Genomic DNA, 21,210 nt, shown 5'->3' on the forward strand with positions numbered 1-21,210 from the left:
TTTTCATCTTTGATAACAAAACTTTGGAATTTACAATAAAATCTTCATCTAAAGAAGCCAACTCTATTCCACTTTTCCAAACTAACACAAACAAATCCTATTTATTCAAAACAGTGCCATCTACTGAAAGAAAACAGTAACAGCTCTGGAAGTGATTTCAGTATGTAAGCCCCGGCACAACTACTTTCTCTCAGGCTCATATATATTTACAGTGAAACAAACAAGTAGAGAACCCAGAGTAAGAGCAGGGTGAGAACGACTGCATTTTAACCTCTGATGCTCCGTATATGCAACTGGCTTCTTTTCCTCCTTTTCTTATATAGACAGCTCAGCTCATCTCGCTATCTGAGAGTCGGCTGAGGGTGAGGAGGCAGATGGTGGTACCAGAGAATTTCCCATAGGAGGCATTGTTTATTGTAGGGTCTTCCCTGTTCTCACAGATGCTCCTTTGCGACATTACAGTGCTCAGAGCTTGCCTTTATGCCTAAGGACATTTTAAATGCTTCCAAGTGAAGTCTCTGAATCAATTTTTACCCTTAACACATTTTAAACATCTCAATTTTAACCCCAATTTTAATCACCCTATTGAAGCCTTTTTCCTCAGCTAGTGGGATCCGCCCACTGCTGGGTGAAGGGAACAGAGGAGAAGGGACATCAAAGGTGATACAAAACAATTCATTGATGGAGAAAATTTGAGAACATATCCACCCATCCCATGAAAACAATACACAAAATGGAATTGAGACCATGACACTCTTTGGAAATGTATTTTCAGAAAAGATATCAGCTATTTTTGTAAACGACACTAGCACTTCCCATTGGCTATTTCTTAAAATGGAATTATTAGTTAAGAATAACCTGTGTAATTGTACTCAGGACTCCAATGGTTAATGCTGGCCATTTTGGTTAATTGTGTATTGTATACATATGCATGCATGTAGTTGTGTGTGTGCATGCCGCATATACTCACTCGTTTGCACTACAAACATAAAACATTCTTCCTGTGAAATGTGATCCTAGATGATTTTGATAATATCCATCTTTATGGTTTTCTATATTTTGCCAATTCTCTATAGAATAAGAAAAAGAAAGGAAGAAGTAGAGAGAATAATGCGGGGTTGAGAGAAACAGATGAAGGGAGAGAGAGAAAGAGAGAGAGAGAGAACTAGTGTCTCAGAGCTACTCCTTTTAGAAAAGAATGTCAGTCAGGATAAAAGTCCTTCCATCAGATAGCTTGGAGAAAGCATCTAGGAAAGCTCAACTATGAACTAACAGTATCATGCATGCCCTCTCCTACATCCCTTACTAAAGTAAAGACATTTTCCCCCAGTAGGAATAGGTAGTATTGCATGCAGTAAAGATCATTTTTTCCTGCAGATTCATTCAAGACAAAAGCTGTTTAAGAGTCTTCTGATATTGCCTAACCTAAGATCCAGCTAGAGATTCTTTTTTTGGCATTGATTTTAAAGCTGATTAAGGTCAACCTTCAGATGCTCAAAGGTAATAATTTAAAGAAAAACAACAGAATTAATAACTGAGTTCTGGCACATGGAGATTGTTCTTTGGTGATTGAAAATCAATACTTTCAAGAAGGATATTGACCTGCTAACTAGTGACCAGCATTGCTAGGAGGAAGCAGAATGATCTGAAAATTTAATTTGCATACACGTATTTCAGGTTTTTAAAAAATGCGCTTGATGTCAGTTACCCCACTGTGTATGATGACCAGCTATTTCTAGACTAACCACCTCAATATGAAAGACAGATTTACATCCTGATGATCTCGCCAACCCAAGACCAGACCCATGGGCTGAGCACCCATTTATGTTGATTGATGGCCTTTTGTCACTCTGCCTTATAGGCTGTGACCATGTGAAACTTCAAAATGGATGCAGTCAAACATAACAGGTGCTCCCATTCAATGAAGCAGAAAGACAGGACTGGGAAGTCAACCATTCCTGTCAGAAAAAGAAATGTTCTGTCCAGACTAATCCTTCAGATGTTCAAACCTCTGACATGCTGCATTCCCAGTGCATACAAAAGTGTCTGTGATGAATGCAAATAGAAGAACTGATGACATTTCTTTTATATTAAAATATACAGCTTAAAAAATTAAGAACCCAGGTAATCTTTTTAACTCAGTAATCGCACTTCAGAGTGTTTATTCTAAATATATAGAATGTTATTCTAAAATTAAGGGACATATTGCAATGTTGTTTACAATCTTTAAAAATATAGAATTGGTTAGTAAATTATAACTAATTCAAACAATGAAACACTAAAAACAGTCCCAAAATAGAATCACTAAAAGTCACATTTTAGATTATTTAAAATATATACAGGGGCAGCTGGGTAGCTCAGTCAGTTGAGTGCCCAACATTGGATCAGGTCTTAACCTCCTGATTTGTGAGTTCTAGCCCCACATCAGGCTCGTAGCTATCAGCCTATCAGTGCAGATCCTGCTTCCAATTCTATGTGCCGCTCTCTCTAACCCTACCATACTTATGCACGCCCCAAAATAAATAAATATTAAAATAAATAAATAAAATATATATGAATGATATATCAGATGAAAAAAAGGTTTTTCAAGTTTGTATTATACCAGTTTCCTATCAAATATATGTATCGATAAGATCTATATATTTAATAACACTATGGATACAGACAGAAACAGATACAGAGAAAAACATTATAATTCTACACATGAAAATGTTAATAGTAGAATTATGGGTGGTTTTGTTAGTTCTCTTACATATCTCTGTATTTTCCCCCAAATTTCTGAAGTAATATGTGAAGTTTATATAAGAAAAATATTCATTTATAGTCTCCATAAGTTTCTATCTCAATATATACCTCTGGTTATTGAGTGTTAGCATCTTCTACTAAGGTTTAAGAAATACTCAATTATTGGGGTGTTTGAGTGGCTCAGTCGTGTCAGTATCTGACTTCAGCTCAGGTCATGATCTCACAGCCCGTGAATTTGAGCCCCATATTGGGCTCTGTGCTGACAGCTCAACGCGTGGAGCCTGCTTCGGATTCTGTGTCTCCCTCTCTTTCTGCCCCTCCCTTGCTCAGGCTTTCTGACACTCTCAAAAACATATAAACACTTTAAACTTTTTTTTCTTAAAATAAATATTCAATTATAGTGAACGTTAAGACTGTAATGAAGCACATGTCTTACTATAACAACATATTTTTCACATCTGAGATGGTCTAAGCTCCAAAGGGCTGTGGGGTAAAAGCCTTGCATGGATGAAGTATTAGCAGAAGTCTGCCTGAGGTTACAAAGCAGATAAGGGAGGACACAAGCAATGCTTTTTATTAAGCTTAGAAGTTCCTTAGGCTGACAGGGTTTATGAGCATTACAGTATTCAAATAAATTTAAACTTTCAATTACCATTAACAAGCAGATAACTCTTAATCAAAATTTGATGAAGGATGAAAATTGGCCGCTTCTAGGAATATGATGTTCAGCAGGCATGGATTTAAAGAAGTAGAAGAAGAAATAATGAAAGTGTGCAGGTGGATATTATTCCCTTGGCACACCTCTCTTTATTCCCCCATCCCAGTGGGCTTGTCAGGAACAGAAATGGATGAAAATGTCAGATTCACACCTTCCTGATATATCAGGGGGTAGATTAGAAAGTTTACAGCAGCAGGATAACTTCTTACCTTCAGTTATGGCCATGAAGCAATAAATATTTTCCTTGGTCTGAGAGCAACTTTACAAGTTCTTGACAAATTGTAAACATTTTTTCATGTTTTACCAATGAGCCTCTAAAATTTAATATGAGCCTCTAAAATTTAAACCCAGGATGTTTTATATTGACTTTGGATTTATTTTAAGAATTGCTAGTTATTCTCTATTTACATACTCCCCCCCCTTTTTTTTTGGTTCATTTATTTATTTTGAGAGACAGAGAGATAGCACAAGCAGGAGAGGGGGCAGAGAGAGAGGGAGACAAAGAGTCCCAACAGGCTCCATGCTATCAGTGCGGAGCCCAATGCATGGCTCAACCTCGTGAACAGTGAGATCAAGACCTGAGCCGAAACCAAGAGGCAGATACTTAACCGACTGAGACACCCACTCGCCATTGCATATCCCCTTTCTAAAACATTCTCCAGCCTCTTCTATCCTTCTCTGTACCCTGAGAGTAACCCACACGGGACATCATCAGAGCTCTCTTGCTGGCTTGTTTCCAGGTGATTTCAGTCAGTTAATGACATCACCGAAAGGTCAGAAAACAAAGGAGAGACAGAACGGGGTTTTTATTCCCTGTCCCTGTTGTACTCTGGAAGTAGCTATGTTCTTTCACAACTGCAACTGCTGCTAGGTGGTCCTTCAATGGCTTCAGCTCTTGCAGAAATTTTCTGTCCCTTTGCCCTAGGGTTGTCAATGATTTTATTCCAGTGCTAATTTCTGAGGATCTAATCGCTCCATCCCCTGGAAGTGGAAGGTCTTGTTAATTTATATCAGTAGATAGTATATATAATAATATATACATTTATTTTTATAATATAGTGTATACTATATTATACATTAGAAATATTATATTTCTATATTATATTAATAGCATATAAATCTCATTTAACATACATTCTTATATAAATATAAAAAGCATTATGGAATACATTTTAACAGTGTTAGATCAAGGAGAGCACTATTTTGGATTTACCATGTTAGCACACATAGCAGGGAGTGGTTCTGTTTGTTTGATTAGCCTGGTTCTAATAGTGGCCTGCAAGCAGTTATTTGAGATATAGAAACTTTTCTGGCATATTGTAATTAAAGGAAACTGAAAGCTAAAATAGGTGGAAATGTGGGAGTGAACTTCTCATGTACAAGACTCATAGCTACTTCCTAACCTTACCCAATGAAAAAGTGAAACAAACACATTGATAAGGGGCCTCCGGATCTCCAAACCTCTCTCTGTGGCTGTCTTATGCAACCTTGAGATAATGATAAGCGATTTTGTTGTTGACTGGAGTATTCTAATTTCAATGGGAATAATGTCAACTCAGGGTAGCAGGGACTCAGCTGTATGGCTAAACTATCAGACACAAAGTTGACCCAATTAGAAAATGCAGTAGTAATCAGGATACAGTGACCCTTGGAAATGTGTACAGATTTATTACTGGTTCTCTATTAATGAAATAAATGGGTGATCTCTTAAAGTGTTCCTTGATTAATATAATCCAGAAACATTATGTCTGATGACCAAGACAAAACAAAACAGAAAACTGAGGGACAGGTATGAACCCACACCCAGATTCTAGACTTAAGCAAGTTCACATGTCCTCAGCCATTTGAGTGAATAGAAAGTCAGGAAGTCATTACGATGGACCTATAACATACTGTAAATCTTTCCCAGTTCTTTCCCAGAGAAACCTACAGCCATTTAAAAAGGAGACTGTGGAAAGAAAGATGCTGAAATCTTCAGTGTGTTAGGTATTAGGTATTAGCTCTGAAATGACACTATACAAATGCCACAGCGATCAGATGATTAGACTAGGGCTTATAAAAATAGTCTTGACCTAAATTTGTCTCACAAAATGTTCTGTGGTCTCACAGACCTACCCTATGTTAATTTCCCTTGTTTCTGAATGTGTAATTGGAATAAACATACTTAGAACTGGCATAGCACCCACACTGATGCCCTGATCTATCAAGTAAGGGCTAGTATGGTAAGAAGGACCAAGTGTAAATCCCCTGAAATCATCTGCTTCACATCTGGACAAATAGTAAACCAAAAGTTATACTTCATTTCTGAAGAAATAGCAGAGTTTAGTGCTATTATAAAAGATATTTAAGATGCAAGAATGGTGAAGCCCAAAGGCATTTCCAGAATGGTTATGAGTTATAAATTTAGTCACTGTGGTTACAGATGTTATCTGTTTATTAAGGAAACCAAGAAAACCCTGGCACCTGTTGTGCAGATATTGACTTGGCATGCGCTTTCAGCCCCAGTTAGTCAGAATAAATTAGAAGCAGTTTGCCTTCACCCGGTAGAAATAGCAGTACACCCTTATTGACTAACTGGACCCATTGGTTATTGCAACTCTTCCCCTCTGCCACTATATAGTTGACAGAGACCCTGATCACCTGATCTAGCATGTTGATTAAATCATGTGAACAACAACAGAAAACAGTGTCAGTAGCCTAGTCACCATGGTGTAAGAATGAGAATGAGGAAACCCACGGATGCAGTCTGTATTTCTGCACTTTATAAAGAGAATTTCAGAAGCCTGTCTGGTTCTTAGACAAATGTGAAAAGCATCATGCACTGACATCAAAAGCAAAGTGCAAAAAACACAAGACACCCAAAAATGTGTGTGAGGTGTTGTGGAAGGCAACGTGGGGAGTGCAAATGACACACACAGACCTGTCTGGCCACTGGTTGGCCCTGTGACCTTAGCAACTTTTCTCTTTTCTCTAAGTCAAGATATCCTCTTCAATCAGGATAGAATAAAAACCCATATAATTTAATAGTGATGTCAACATTCAATGGAATGAAAAAGAAGGATCATATAGAGGGTGAGAGGGTAGCCTCTGGGAACAACATACCTGGATTTCTCTTCTGACTCTATCTCCTACTAGCTGTGTAATCCCGGGCAGATTACTTAACTTCTTGCTTAAATTCCTTCATCTGTAAAACAAGCAATGGTAGTATTTACCTTCAAAGTTCTAGTGAAGATTACATGAGTTGGCCCATGAGAAATCTGATTACGATGTCTGGAATATCACTAATATTCAATAAATGTCAGCTATGGTAATATCAAAAATCATGATAATGAACAAGGACAAAAGTAAGGACTATCCAATTGCTCAGAACATAAGAGAGGCTTCTTACGTGTGTAACCCTTCCTATAATACAAGGATCCACATCGAAACCCCTCTTTAAGATTAAGACTCCAATTTAAACTAAAATGGCAGCCTACATCAACAAAATTGTAAAGACATTCATATAGAAACTATAGCCCCTTCAAGTTCTGCCCTAAATAATCAAAACACTCCAGGAGCTAAAACATTACCAGGAACTTCTATAGGGTTTGATAACAAGAAAGAAAGATCTGCCCAGACAGACCTATGAAAAATAATTATTATACTAAACTCAATACATTTCCTCCTTCACTGTCAGACCCCATGGGGGGAAGAAATTGACAACTCTATGTCACATGATTTAAGCATTCCAGAGACTGTTGGCTTTGCCATGAAACATAAATTTTTTGACACTTTTGTATTAGTTTTTGATGTTGTAATATTTTCAGAGAAAAATAATAAAAACAGTTAGACTAAACAATAATATTTTATACACACACACACACACACATACCCTCTTGCCCTCTCTACTGTATTTATATTTACATACTTGGAAGAGCTCATAGTCCAATACTGCACCCAGCCAATAATGATGAAACCAAGAAAGTACTTATATCTTTTAATAAATCACAAAAGAAAAGAAGCTCTTTTAGTAGTGGTACCTCAAGATAAAAAATATATATATTTGTCTTCTGAGGAAAAAACATAGGTGGTGTGTGTGTGTTTGTTGGTTATTATCAAAAGATCCTTGTTTTTTTTCTTCTTTCTTTGTGCTTCCTTATAGTCAGGTTTGTATTACATCCCTGCCTTACTGTGCAGAAATGTACATCATGTCAGAAACATGATGAGCCAACATAATAACGGTGGTTCTCAAACTTAATCATGCTTTAGACTGTCTAGGGGAAGAAGGTTGTTTTAACACAGCTTTCTTTCTGCACCTGACTCCAAAAGTTTCTAAGTAGCAGATCTGCATTAAAACCTGAGAATTTGCGTCTCTAACCAGTTTCAAAGTAAAGCTGATGCTGCTGGTGAAGGCACCACAATTTGAGACCCAGTGATATAGAAGAGTGATCACCAATCTTACTTGGAGTTGTGGAACCATGGTCCTGGTCTCAGCTTTCATGTATGACCCGAGGTTCAGTATTTAATATCTCTGGATCACAGTTTCTCAATAGTGAAGTTATGAGTTTGCTTCAGATGAATCTCGAGCTCTCTTCCAACATCAGTGATCCATGAATATTATGCTTTCAATGTGACCTCTCCCTGAAGGGAGTTTTCACACCCTACTGGGGAGCTGCTCCTGCAGGTCATTCAGGAATTTTTCTTCAGATCAGTCTCGAGCAGTGGTTTGCAAAAGTTGTCAGAAGGGAAAAGAGCAATTAAATACATCTATTTCTATTGCTTATTTCTAAAATGCAAAATGCTTTGCAACTCTTTTAACTGTTCTTTGTGTGCTTAGCAGAAAGAAAATATGCTATAGGCTTTGGTTTCAAATGGCCAGCCCTTCTATTAACAGTCAGAAGCAATATCCTAAAGGTCTCCTTCTCTGTTCTAGAAGATGTTTGGTTTGAGAGCAAAGGACAAGCACTTTCTGTGTAGCACAAACCAGCTCAGGGAAAGTGTTCAATTTCAGGGTCTCCAGGTTCTTATTGATTGCACATCCAGAGGGTACTCATGACTATGCTTCATTGCCCAGCACAGTTATGCCCTATACAGTCATAAATTACAAGTTTAAGCAATCTAATCAAATCAGGTAGTTCTGATAGCACATTTTTAGATAAGAATTTATCATATAGCATCTCTCAACAGTCTCCCTGGAATTATCCAGATAGAAAATCCACCAATGTGTTAACAGGGGCTTCTTTGAGATTTAAAAAAAAAAATACCCTACTGAGACAGTCAGGGACCTTGGAAATAAGCCCCTGTGCACACCCTTTCTGGCTGTTAAAGCCGATCTTGCAGAGGAGAGCACTGACCAAGGAGCAAGCCCAGACTGTTTCAAACTGATGATAGACAGAATAGCTGCCACTGAATTTGATCTTTCACAGACTTTTCTCCTCATTTTAATGCTAAAATACATGCCCAGAGGTGAAGACTTAACATGCAAATGAGACATACTACTCATGAAGAAGCACGTTCTCTCAAGTGCACCTGCATGCCTACTTTCCTGGGACTCCTTGGATGCTTAAGCATATCTCCATTCCTGCCTCACCTCCTTTAAAATTTGCCCTGGCTATTACAGGAGCTAGTATGATACCTTTGTCATGACTGCATCACCCTTCCATTTAGTGGGACATGGGACAGCTAAGTTTCAAAGACCTTGCAACTCTTTCTTTGATTCCCAAAGAAAAAAAGTTGTAATTTCCTCCTCCCATGGGAATCACTCAGGAGCATGTAGCTCTACATCCTCAGTTTGGAGGGATAATTTAATCAGTTATCTAACTTTCAAAAATTCTATTAAAATGAAGTGCAGAAAAAAACATATCTAAGTATAAGAAGAATTTTCTGGGGTGCTGTCTGATGGTTCACAGAAATGATGGAAGGACAAAGAACCAGGCACAGAACACAAAGTCATTCTTAAGGACCATCTGCTGAAAACTCTGCTCTCTGGCCACTCCAGTGGCCATACCACCCTACACCGCATACCACCAGCACTCCACACTAATAATTTAATCCCATTAACAGAATAAAGGAGAAAATTATGATCATTCCCACAGCTGCATAAAAATGTGATGAAATTCAAAACCAATTCACAATTTATATATTTTTTTAATGTTTTTTTTATTTCTTTCTGAGAGAGAGAGACAGAGCATGAGCGGGGAAGGGACAAGGAGAGAGGGAGACACAGAATCGGAAGCAGCTCCAGGCTCTGAGCTGTCAGCACAGAGCCCCATGCGGGGCTTGAACTCACAGTGAGATCATGACCTGAGCCGAAGTCGGATGCTCAACCGACTGAGCCACCCAGGCGCCCCTAAAACCAATTCACAATTTAAAATAAAAATATCTCTTAGGAATAAAACAGAGATTTGTAATTTATAAAGGATAACTTCCAAAACTCAGTGGCAAGCAGCATTCATAAAAGGAAAATCTTGCATTTAAGAATTAGTAATCAGGGGCACATGGGTGGCTTAGTTGGTTAAGTGTCTTACTTCGGCTCAGGTCATGATCTCACAATTCCTGAATTGGAGCCTCCCATCAGGCTCTGTGCTGACAGCTCAGAGCCTAGAGCCTGTTTCAGATTCTGTCTTCATCTCTCTCTGCCCCTCCTCTGCTCACACACACTCTCTCTCTCAAAAATAAATAAACATTTTTAAAAATTTTTAATTAATAATCAAAAACTTTCCAACAAAGAAAGGTCTAGGATTCACTGGTGAATTCTACCAAATATTAAAAGGAGTAATCTCAATCCTTCTCAAATTTTTCCACAAATAAATAAATAAATAAAAGTGGAAGGACCACTTCCAAACTCATTTTACAAGGCCAGCACTACCCTGATACCAAAGCCAGAATAGGACACTACCAGAAAAGAAAACAACAGACTAAAATCCCTCGTAAAAATAGATGCAAAATTTATCAATAAAATACTAGCAAACCCAATTCAACAGCACACTTAGAGGATCATTCACTATAATCAAATGGGATTTATCCCTGGGATACAAAGATAGTTTAGTATATGCAAATCAATCAATGTGATACACCATGTTAATAAAATGAAAGAAAAAAACATCATATCATCTCAGTAAGTGCAGAAAAAGCATTTGACAAAATTTAACTTCCATTCATGAGAAAAACTCTTAACAAATTAGGTATAGAAGAAATGCCCTTCAACATAATAAAGGTCACATATGGTGAGCCCACTACTAACTTCATAATCAATGGTGAAAGATTGAAAACTCTTCATCTAAGGTCAGAAAAAAGACAAGGGTGGGGCGCCTGGGTGGCTTAGTCAGTTAAGCGTCCGACTTTCGCTTAGGTCATGATCTCGCGGTTCGTGGGTTCGAGCCCCGTGTCGGGCTCTGTGCTGACTGCCAGCTCAGAGCCTGGAGCCTGTTTCAGTCTGTGACTTCCTCTCTCTCTGACCCTCCCCTGATCATGCTGTCTCTCTCTCCTAGAAATAAATAAAACATTAAAAAAAAAAAAAAAAAAGACAAGGGTGCCCACCCTCACCACTGCTATTCAACATAAGACTAGAAGTCCTCAATTAAACAATCAGGCAAGGCAAGGAAATAAAAGGCATTAGAATTAGAAGGGAAGAAGTAGTCTCTATTTGAAGATTAAATGATCTTATATATAGAAAATCCTTGATTCCACCATAAAATGCTTAGAAATTTACTGAATTAATTAATTAATTGCAAGATACAAAATTAACCTAAAAAATCAGTAGTATACACTATACCCTAACAATGAATTATCTGAAAAAAAATTAAACGATCCCATTTATAATGCCATCAAAAACAATAGTCTTAGGAATAAATTTAACTATGGGAGGTAAAAGATCTCTATACTGAAAACTATAGGACATTGATGAAAGAAGTCAAAGGAAAAGTATATAAATGGAAAAACTTATATCCGTGGATTGAAAGAATTAATAATCTTAAAATATCCATACTATTCAACACCATCTATAGTCCAATGGCATTTTTTTAATGTTTTATTTATTTCTGAGAGGGAGAGAGAGAGAGAGAGAGACAGCGTGAGCAGGGGAGGGTCAGAGGGAGAGGGAGACACAGAATCTGAAACAGGCCCCAGGCTCTGAGCTAGCTGTCAGCACACAGCCTGACACGGGGCTTGAACCGACGAACCGTGAAATCATGACCTGAGCTGAAGCCGGATGCTTAACCAACTGAGCCACCCAGGCACCCCTCCGATGGCATTTTTATAGAAATAGAATAAACAATCTTAAAATGTATGTGGAACTACAAATGATCCTGACTAGTCAAAACAATCCTAAGAAAGAAGAACAAAGTGGGAAGCATCACACTCCCTGATTTCAAGCTATATTACAAAACTATGGTAATCAAAATGGTATGGTATTGCCATAAAAACAGACACATAGATCAATGGAATAGAAAGAAGAGTCTGAAAATAAACCCATGCATATACAGTCTACTAATATTTGGCAAGGGAGCCCAGAATATTCAATAAAGAAAAGAGAGTCTCTTCAATAAATTGTGGCAAGATAATTGGATATTTATTTGTAAAAGAATGAAATAAGATCCTTTCACCATTCATGAAAATTAACTTCAAATGGGGTAAAGACTTAAATGTAAGACCTAAATGTAAGACCAGAAATATAAAACTCCCAGAAAAAACAAAGGAAAAAAGTTCCTTGACCTGAGTTTTGGCAATTATTTTGAGATATGACACCTAAAGCACAAACAAAATTAAAAAATAAGTGGGACTACATAGAACTAAAATCATCTACACAGAAAAAAGAAACAATGTACAAAATTTAAAAAATACAGAATAGAAAAAATATTAGAGAAACCATATGTCTAATAAGGTTTAATATCCAAAATATGTAAACAACTTCTACAATTCAATGGGGGAAAAATAATAATCTAACTAAAATGGCCAAAGAACCTCAATAGACATTTTTCCAAAGAAGAGATACAGATGGCCAACAGGTACATGAAATGATGATGCTCAATATCGTTAATCTTCAGGAAAATGCAAATGAAAACCACCATGAGATATCACCCACACCTGTTAGAATGGCTATTATCAAACAGATAAGAGAACAAATGTTGGCGAGGCTGTGGAGAAAAAGGAACTTTTGTTGGTGTGGGTGTTAACTGATGCAGTTACTGTGAAAAACAATGTGGATATTCCTCAAAAAATTAAAACTAGAAGTATCATATGATCCAGCAATTCCACTTCTAGGAATATACCCAAAGGAAACAAAAGCATTATGTTGAAAAGATATCTGCACCCCCAAATTCTTAGCAGCATTATTGACAACAACCAAGACATGGAAACAACCTAAGTATCCATCAACAGATGAATGGACAAAGAAGATGTGATGTATATATTCATGGAATATTACTCAGGAATAAAAAAAAAAATTCTTGCCATTTTTTATGTTATGGGTAGACTTTGAAGGTATTATGTTATATGAAATAAGTCAGACAGAGAAAGACAAATACTGTATAATGTCACTTATATCTGAAATCTAAATACACTCATAGAAAAAGAGATCATATTTGTGGTTACCAGGAGAAAGGAGGAGGAGAATTAGATGAGGTAGTCAAAAAGTACAAACTTCTTGTTATAAAGAAGTCCTGGGGATGTAATGTACAACATGATGACTACAGTTAGCACTGCTAACTATATATGAAAGTATATATGAAAACTGTTAAGAGAGGGGCACTTGGGTGGCTCAGTCACTTGAGCCTCTGACTCTCGATTTTGGCTCAGGTCATGACCTCACAATTGAGCCCGATCACAATTGAGCTCCTTGGGATTCTCTCTCTCCCTCTCTCTCTCTTTGCCTCTACTCTCCCCTCAAAATAAATAAAGAAAAGAAATTTAAAAACATTTAAAAAAAGAAAATTGTTAAGAGAATAAATCCAGGGGGAGGGGCAAGATGGCGGAGAAGTAGGGAGCTCCGTACTTGCACTCGCGCCCATGCCTCACAAGGAAAAGAACTGAAGCCATAGGAAACCTTACGAAACCCAAGAGATTGGGAGAAAAAGGACGCAGAATCCACTGAGAAAGCCTTCTAACGTGAGTGCGAACTGGGGAAGATAAAATCGGGCCGGGATTGGAGACTCCAGGGACGGGCGCGATCCCCCTCTGCAGGGAGTGAGAGGGGAAAGAGAGAGAGTCTGAAACAGAAAACCCTCCACTCGGGGCATAGAAAGACCTTGCACACAAAATACCTGTGCGCCAGGTCCCCACACCCCAACGCGTCCCGGAGAGGCTGCGCTCATGGACTACTTCTTTGTGCCAGCTCCTGGCTGGCTGGGAGAAGCTGCGCGCCTGACGCCATTGCCCTCCTCTCAGGCTTGGACCCCTGGAGGAGCGGCACGCAGGCATCGGGCGTCCGTGCTCCTGGCTGGCTGGAACTCTAGAGGGAAGGCAAAGAGCTAAAAACTGGGAGATTTGCCCACAAGTTCATGTTTTGGGTGACGAGACACAGAGGAACCTGGTTTTCCTCACTCCAGGGAGCTCAGCGCAACCAGCAGGCAAGGCTCCTGCCCCGCCCAGGCTCCCCAACCTGACCTGGAGAAGAAGGGAGCAGCGCTTCTGGCTCCACCCCCAGAGCTACTCAGGAGGCTTGGAATTGCCCTGAGGGGATTGCCTGTGGAAATTTCAGCAGGGCGCTTGGACTGGGATTTGGAGGCTAGGACTGGCCTGGGTTGAAGACCACAACAAACTTTGGCTGCACCCCTGGCCCTGGGAGTTTAAACGCCAAAAAAAGCGAGGTGGAGCGCTTGGTTCAAGAAGGGACTGGTGCACCGCCACTCTCCTCCCCACAACCACCAAGGCAGAACTCCCACCTGACGCATTGGATCACACCACGCCCATCCCTGCTTGAGAGCTGCCCTCCTAACATATTTTTTCTTTTTTTCCCAGAACACGGACCTGATTAACTCTGATCACTGGCTTGCTTAAACAATCACATTTAGTCCCTTCTGTAGATGTAAATTCTACGCCTCCCGACCTTTTCATCTCTTTCTCTCAGGAGTAATTAGACTATGTAGTTTCTCTGGAAAACACCAGCGTCCTTCTCTCACCTATCCAACCATATTCCACCCTTTACCTCTTTGAAAAAAGCTTCTTATCCCTTCTGTCAGTTCATTCTATTTCCAATTTTGCCTCATCCCAGCCCTGTCTTCTCTCTCTGTCTCTTTGCTCTTCAACCAGCACTGCATACACACGGCTATTTAACTGTAGCTGGAAAATCCGATTATTTGCTATAAACCGTTCTTTGACCATTGGTATTCTTCTTTTTTCCTTTCCTTTCCTTTCTTCCTTTTGACTTTTTTATGTATTTTTTTAATTTTCTATTATTCGCCCTCCCTTCTCTGTCTTTTCTCTTAACTTTTTTGCTTTCCCTCTCGGTTTGCATGTTAGTCAAATTTCTCTGTCCATTTGTGGGCCCCTGATCCCTCTGTGTTTGTCAGTCTGTTTTCTTCTCCAGGGCTACCTCAAGAAACAAGCCAAAGTACACATGGTGGAGAGTCCCAAATATCACTAGGAGTAGGAAAACAAAATAACCAAGGTCTCAACAAGAGAGACCAAGAGATACCATTCAAAAAACACTCTCTGAAAGGATAAGCCCTGGACAGTCAAAGACTTCTTGGATACAGCAGCGCTCACAGGTGCAGAGAGCATAACAGGTCTTTAAAACTAACAAGAGCCAGAAAGGTAACTAAAATGATGAAACGAAAAAGCTCTTCTCCAAAGAAATTCCAAGAAGAATTGACAGCTAATGAACTGCTCCAAACAGATATAAGCAGCATAAATGAACAAGATTTTAAAATAATAATCATAAAATTAATAGCTGGGCTTGAAAAAGCATAGGGGACATCAAAAAAACTATGGCTACAGACAAAATGGAGAATATAAATAGGCATGAAGAATTTAAAAAAGCGATAAATGAGATACATAATAAATAAGAGGCCTCCAATGCACAGATTGAAGAGGCAGAAAGGAGAATAAGTGATTTAGAAGACACCATAATAGAAAAACAAGAAGCTGACAAAAAAAGAGGCAAACTGATCCAGAAACATGAAAGAAGAATTCGAGAGCTCAGCGATAAGGTCAAACGCAACAATATCCGTATCATAGGAATCCCAGAAGAGGAAGAGAGGGGGAAAGGTGCTGAAGTAGTCCTGGAACAAATTATAGCACAGAACTTCCCCAACCTGGAAAAAGAAGTAAACGTTGAAATACAAGAGGCTCTGAGGAATCCCCCCAGACATAATTAGAATCGAACTTCTGCAAGGCATATCATAGTAAAAATGGCAAAATATAAGGAAAAGAGAAATTTCTGAAAGCAGCTAGGGAGAAAAGGGCCCTAACATACAAAGGGAAACCTATAAGAGTGGTGACAGACCTATCTACTGAAATTTGGCAGGCCAGAAAGGAATGGCAGATCTTCAATGTGATGAACAGAAAAAACATGCAGCCAAGAATCCTATATCCAGCAAGCCTGTCATTCAAAATAGAGGGAGAGATCAAAGTCTTTCCAAATAAACAGAAATTGAAAGAATTTGTCACCACTAAGCCAGCTCTACAAGAAAACCTGAGGGGGACGCTCTGAAGGAAATGTTGCAAGGAACAAAGATACCAGAGACACCACCACAAAAATGAACCCTACGAAAGATACAAAGACTCTAAACCCACATATCTCAATAATAACACTGAATGTAAATGGGCTGAATGCTCCAATCAAAAGACATAGGGTAGCAGAATGGATTAAAAAAAACAAAATCCATCCATATGCTGTCTACAAGAAACTCATTTTAGACTGGAAGATACCTTCAGATTAAAAGTAATGGAATGGAGAAATATATATCATGCTACTGGAAATTAAAAGAGAGCTGGAGTAACTATACTTATATCAGACAAACTGGACTTTAAATTAAAGACAATAACAAGGATGAAGAAGGGCATTACATAATAATTACAGGGTCTATCCATCAGGAAGAACTAACAATCATAAATGTCTATGCACCGAATATGAGAGCACCTAAATATTTAAAACAATTAATCACAAACAGTAACAAGCTTATAGATAAGAATGTGCTAATAGCAGGGGACTTTAATACTCCACTTACAGCAATGGATAGGTCAACCAGACAGAAAATCACTAAAGAAAAAATGGACTTTAAAGACACATTGGACCAGATGGATCTGACAGATATATTTAGAACTCTACCTGCTAAGACCAGAGAATTTACTTTCTTCTCAAGTGCGTATGGCACATTCTCCAAGATAGATCACATATTGGGACGTAAAGCAGCCCTCAATAAATATAAAAGAATAGAGATCATACCATGCACACTGTCAGATCATAATGCTTTGAAACTTGAAATCAATTACAGGAAGAAGTCTGGAAAACCTCCAAAAACATGGAGGTTAAAGAACACCTTACTAAAGAATGAATGGGCCAATCAGGCAATTAGAGATGAAATTAAAAAATATATGGAAACAAATGAAAATGAAAACAAAACAATCCAAAATCTATGGGATGCAGAAAAGGCAGTCCTAAGAGGAAAGTACATTGCGCTCCAGGCCTATTTCAAGAAACTAGAAAAAGTGCAAGTCCAAAATCTAACTGCTCACCTAAAGGAACTAGAGGCAGAGCAACAAGAACGCCCTAAACCCAGTAGAAGAAGAGAAATAGTAAAAATCAGAGAAGAAATAAACAACATAGAAATCAAAGAAACAATTGAACAGATCAATGAAACCAAGAGTTGGTTTCCTGAAAAAATAAACAAAATTGACAAACCCCTAGCCAGGCTTCTCAAAAAGAAAAGAGAGAGCACCCAAATAGACAAAATCATGAATGAAAATGGACTTATTACAACCAACCCCTCAGAAATACAGGCAATTATCAGGGAATACTATGAAAAATTATATGCCAACAAATTGGACAACTTAGAAGAAATGGACAAATTCCTAAACGCACACCCACCACCAAAATTCACATGGGAAGAGATAGGAAATCTGAACAGGCCCATAACTAGTGAGGAAATCGAATCAGTGATCAAAATACTCCCAACAAATAAGAGTCCTGGACCTGATGGCTTCCCCGGGGAATTCTACCAGACGTTTAAAACAGGACTAATACCAATTCTTCTCAAGCTATTTCAAAAAATAAAGGAAAACTCCCAGACTCATTTTATGAAGCCAGCATCACTCTGATTCCCAAGCCAGACAGAGATCCAGCAAAAAAAGAGAACGACAGGCCAATATCCTTGATGAATACGGATGCAAAAATCCTCAACAAGATCCTTGGAAATCGAATCCAGCAGCATATCAAAAGAATCATCCACCAAGATCAAGTGGGATTCATTCCTGGGTTACAGGGCTGGTTCAACATTCGCAAATCAATCAATGTGAGACATCACATCAACAAAAGAAAAGATAAAAACCATATGATCTTCTCGATAGATGCAGAAAAAGCATTTGACAAAATACAGCATCCCTTCTTAATAAAGACTCTAGAGCAAGTTGGGATAGAAGGAACCTACTTAAACATCATCAAAGCCAACTATGACAAGCCTTCAGCTAACATCATCCTCAACGGGGAAAAACGGAGAGATTTCCCCCTGAGATCAGGAACACGACAGGGATGTCCTCACTCACCACTGCTGTTTAACCTAGTGCTGGAATCCTAGCATCAACCATCAGACAACAAAAGGAAATCAAAGGCATCAGAAATGGCAAAGAGGAAGTCAAACTTTCACTTTTCGCAGACGACATGATACTCTACGTAGAAAACCCGACAGACTCCACCAGAAGCCTACTAGAACTGATCCAAGAATTCAGCCAAGTTGCAGGGTACAAAATCAACGTACAGAAATCAGTTGTATTTTTATACACCAACAATGAAGCAACAGAAAGAGAAATCAAGAAGCTGATCCCATTCACAATTGCATAAAAAACATAAAATACCTCGGAATAAACCTAACCAAGGATACAAGAGATCTGTATGATGAAAACTATAGAAAACTTATGAAGGAAATTGAAGAAGACACAAAGAAATGGAAAAACATTCCATGCTCATGGATAGACAGAGTAAATATAGTTAAAATGTCCTTATTACCCAAAGCAATCTATATATTCAATGCAATTACAATCAAAATTGCACTAGCATACTTCTCACAACTAGAACAAAGTATCCTAAAATTTTTATGGAGCCACAAAATACCCCAAATAGCCAAAGTAATACTGAAAAATAAAACCAAAACTGGAGGTATCAGAAGCCCAGACTTTAGCCGCTACTACAAAGCTGTCATCATCAAGACAGTATGGTATTGTCACAAAAACAGACACATAGACCAATGGAATAGAAGTGAGAACTCAGAGCTGGATCCAAAGGTATAAAGCCAACTAATCTTTGACAAAGCAGGAAAGAATATCCAATGGAAAAAAAGACAACCTCTTTAACAGATGGTGTTGGGAGAACTGGACAGCAGCATGCAGAAGAATGAAACTAGATCAATTTCTCACAGCTTACACAAAAATAAACTCAAAATGCATAAAGGACCTGAATGTGAGACAGGAAACCATCAAAAACCTAGAGGAGAAAGCAGGAAACAACCTCCTTGACCTCCACCGCAGCAACCTCTTACTTGACACATCCCCCAAAGCAAGAGAATCAAGAGAGAAAATAAACGATTGGGACCTCATCAAGATTAAAAGCTTCTGCACAGCAAAGGAAACAACCCACAAAACTAATAGGCAACCGACGGAATGGGAAAAGATAGTTGCAAATGACATATCAGATAAAGGGTTACTATTCAAAATCTATAAGGAACTCACCAAACTCCACACCCAAAAAACAAACTACCCAGTGAAGAAATGGGCAGAAGATATGAACAGACAGTTCTCCAAAGAGGACATCCAGATGGCCAACAAACACATGAAACGATGCTCAGTATCCCTCCTCATCAGGGAAATACAAATCAAAACCACCCTGAGATACCACCTCACACCAGTCAGAGTGGCTAGAATGAGCAAATCAGAGAACGCGAGATGCTGGTGAGGATGTGGAGAAACGGGCACCCTCCTACACTGTTGGTGGGAATGTAAACTGGTACAGCCCCTCTGGAAAACAGTGTGGAGGTTCCTCAGGAAAGTAACAATAGAACTCGCCTATGACCTAGCAATAGCACTGCTAGGATTTTACCCAAGGGATACAGAAATGCTGATGCATAGGAGCACATGTACCCCAATGTTCATAGCAGCACTCTCAACAAGAGCCAAAACATGGAAAGAGCAACGGACGAATGGATTAAGTAGATGTGGTTTATCTATACGATAGAATACTACATGGCAGTGAGAAACAATGAAATCTGGCCATGTGTAGCAACATGAATGGACCTTGAGGGTGTTATGCTGAGCGAAATATGTCAGGCAGAGAAGGACAAATATCATATGTTTGCACGTATAGGAGGATTAGGAGGAACTTAACGGAGGACCATGGGGGAGAAGAAGGGGGGAAATAGTGGGGGAAAGGGAGAGAGGCAAACCATGAGAGACTCTTGAATGCTGACAAAAACTGAGGACTGATGGATGTGGGGGGGGAGGGAGGATGGGCACGGAGGGGGGCACTTGTGGGGATGAGCACTGGGTTATATGGAAACCAACTTGACAATAAACTATTTGTAAAAAAAAAAAAAAGAGAGAGAGAGAGAGAGAATAAATCCAAAGCGTTCTCATCACAAGGATGAATATATTTTTTGTATCTATATGAGATGATAGATTTTTACTGAACTTGTAATCATTTCATAATTTATTTAAGTGAAATCATTATGCTGAATACCTTAAACTTATACAATACTATATGATTGCAATTATATTCAACAAAGCTGAAAACGTTTTACAAAAAACGTTGATGTCTAAAATTAGAAATTATAGTAGTGGCCCTTCTTAATCGTGGGGGCGGGCACCATAAGAGAGTCATGTGAGGAAGGGGACATAATAAAGAGGAGAGTTCTCCTACAAGACAGTAATGTTCATTTTCTTAATCTGAGAGATGGTTACAGTTGTGTGTTTACTTTGTAAAATTTAATCATGCTGAGTACTTATAACTAGGATACTTTTCTGTTTGTATGCTATCTTTCTATAAAGGCTATAGAAGGATATCTATATAAAGAAGTCTTTATAGAAGAAGACTTCTATAAAAAGTCTTAAAAATTAGTAACAAAAATGTAAACAATTTTCAAGGAAATATTTTTATTTGTTTTTTAAGGATTTTTTGTAAGTTTATTTTGAGAGAGAGCACATGCATGTGAACAGGGGAGTGGCAGAGGGAGAGGAGAGAGAGAATCCCAAGCAGGCTCCACACTGTCAATGCAGAGTCAGATGTGGGGTTTGACAACAAGAGCCATGAGATCATGACCACACCAAAGTCAGGAGTCGGACGCTTAACTTACTGAGCCACCTATCCACCTGTCAAGGAAATATTTTTAAATGAAAGTCTAGTAAAAAGGTAGCAAAAATGTATGATTTCCATCATAGAAAGAAAGTATAATGTCAGCTGTTCAATTGTTAATAAAAAAAGGTAGATTGCACTATATTAAGGAAGCTCTCACTTTGAAGGCAGATTGAGTGGGTTTGCATTTGAGCCACACATACTAGGTGTCAGCTGAGCCCTAATTTCTAATTTCAAATCCACATTCCTGATTCACCTGATTGGTTCAACTTTC

This window comes from Hyaena hyaena, unplaced genomic scaffold (genome assembly GCF_003009895.1).
Source record: "Hyaena hyaena isolate Hyena2069 unplaced genomic scaffold, ASM300989v1 scaffold_1731, whole genome shotgun sequence".
In the NCBI taxonomy this organism is placed as follows: Eukaryota; Metazoa; Chordata; class Mammalia; order Carnivora; family Hyaenidae; genus Hyaena; species Hyaena hyaena.